The sequence below is a fragment of the Penaeus monodon genome, chromosome 9, assembly GCF_015228065.2.
Source record: "Penaeus monodon isolate SGIC_2016 chromosome 9, NSTDA_Pmon_1, whole genome shotgun sequence".
In the NCBI taxonomy this organism is placed as follows: Eukaryota; Metazoa; Arthropoda; class Malacostraca; order Decapoda; family Penaeidae; genus Penaeus; species Penaeus monodon.
Window position 1 is genome coordinate 4,271,164 of NC_051394.1, and position 2,500 is coordinate 4,273,663.

Genomic DNA, 2,500 nt, shown 5'->3' on the forward strand with positions numbered 1-2,500 from the left:
TAAACTATATATATATATATCTATAGGCACTATGCATATATATATAATATAATTATAATATAATATATTATATATATATATATATAATTATATATATATATAATTATATAATATATATATAATATATTACATATATATATACAAATATCCACCGATTACACACACCACACACACACACACACAACACACACATTTACACCAAACCCCCCCCCACACCCACAACACACACATATATATATATATATAATAAATATATATTATATATATATAGATATATATATTATTTTTTATATATATAGAACCCCACACACACGTACACCAGAGGAGGAGCTAGAGAGGAGAGAGTGAGGAGAGAGAGAGAGATGAGGAGAAGAGAGAGGGAGAGAGAAGAGGAGTGGAGAGAGTATGACGGAGAAGAGGGAGAGAGGAGAGGAGAGAGAGAGAGAGCGACGAGGAGAGAGGTGAGAGAGAGAGAGAGAGAGAGAGTGTGACGGCTTGTGAAGAGAGAGAGAGAGAGAGAGAGAGGGAGAGGGAGACAGAGAGAGACAAAGAGAGATAGCAAGACATATGATGATCTCAAAGCCCTGAAAATTCTAGAAAAAATATATATATATCCTTTTTTTTCATTTCGAGTTGGAGAAACATGTAGAAATATCGTCAGGAACGAAATCGTTTCTTTTTTTCATTACCTGATTAATATTGAGCGTGACTTGATTTTCTTTTACTTTCATTTCATACAATTTTGATTTCAGTATTACATGTGATTTCATAATTCAATATTGTTATTTATTTTGTAAGTTTCCAACTTTATTGTTATGCTAATTTTCATTATGCGCTGATGTATGATTGAATTACTGCTGCTGTGAATATCTAGTTATGTTTTCATGTTTTTATTCTATGGAGTGTGTGTAGTGAGTGCGTCTATATAATTATATATAGATTGATATATAGTATAATAGATATATAATATATATAGAGATATATTATTATTTATATATAGGTATATATATATAATACTATATATATATTATATATTTTATAAAATAATATTATATATATTAATAATATATTATATTTGGTGTGTGTGGTGTGTTTGTGGTGTGTGTGGTGTGGTATGTGTGTGTGTGAGTGTGTGTGTGTGTGTGTAGGTGTGGGTGTGTGTGTGTGTGTGTGTGTGGGTGTGGTTGGTGTGTGTGTGTGTGTTGCTTGTATAGTATATATAAAATAATATATATAATATATTATATATATTATATATATAATATAATAATATGTATATTATATGCATTGCATATTATATTACTACTATTATTATATTATATATATTATAATAATTTATATATATATATAAAATATAATATAATTATATTATGTATTTAGTATATATGTATATAATATATATACAAAGAAAGGTTTTAATGTAAATGAATATTTCACAATAAAGGATGTATTTGACGTTTTGGGATTTCGTTAGAAATAAGCATTTAATATATTATATATATAAAATTATATTATATATTTATTATATAAAAATATATATAAATATATATATATGTATTATTTAATTTATATGATATTTTAAAAATAAGGATGTATACATAAATATATAACATACATAATATATATATAATTAAAAATTATATTATATTACAATGTAGTAATATATATATATATATTATAATATATATATTAATATTATATATATTAATAATTTTGTAAATATTATTACAAAACACAACATAACACACACAAATTAAAAATATATATATTTATTATATTTTAATATATAATATATATATATAATATAATATAATATTTTATAAATTATATATATTATATATATATATATATATAATATAATTATATATATTTTATGTATGTTGTATGTATATAATTATATATATATATATAAAAATAATATTATTTAAAATTTATATAATATACATATATATTATGTATGTGTATGGTGAGTATGATTGGTGAGACACACTCACACAACACCCAACACTACACACACGCACACACACACACAACCACACACACACACACACACACACACACACACACATACCAACACACATACCACACCACACACACACACACCACCCCACACACCACACAACAATTAAAATATAAAATTAATTATTATTAAATATATATAAAATATATATATATGTTATGTATATAATAATATAATATAATAATAATATTATATTTATATATATATATATAAATGCGCGCGTGTGTGTATATGTGTTTATATATGTATTTATGTATATGTATATGGGAAAGATAAATAGGTAGAGAGATTTTTTCAATAATAATAAATAAAAAATAATTAAAAAAAAATAAATACGAAAAATTTTTCTTCCAAATTTTTACAAAAAAACGAATTGAATTATTTATTAAAATCACACGAACCGCCTGCTACATACTTTGGAAACATACATCCTTTAAAGTTTTGATTGCCAACTCAGAAAACCCCAACACGACGCCATGT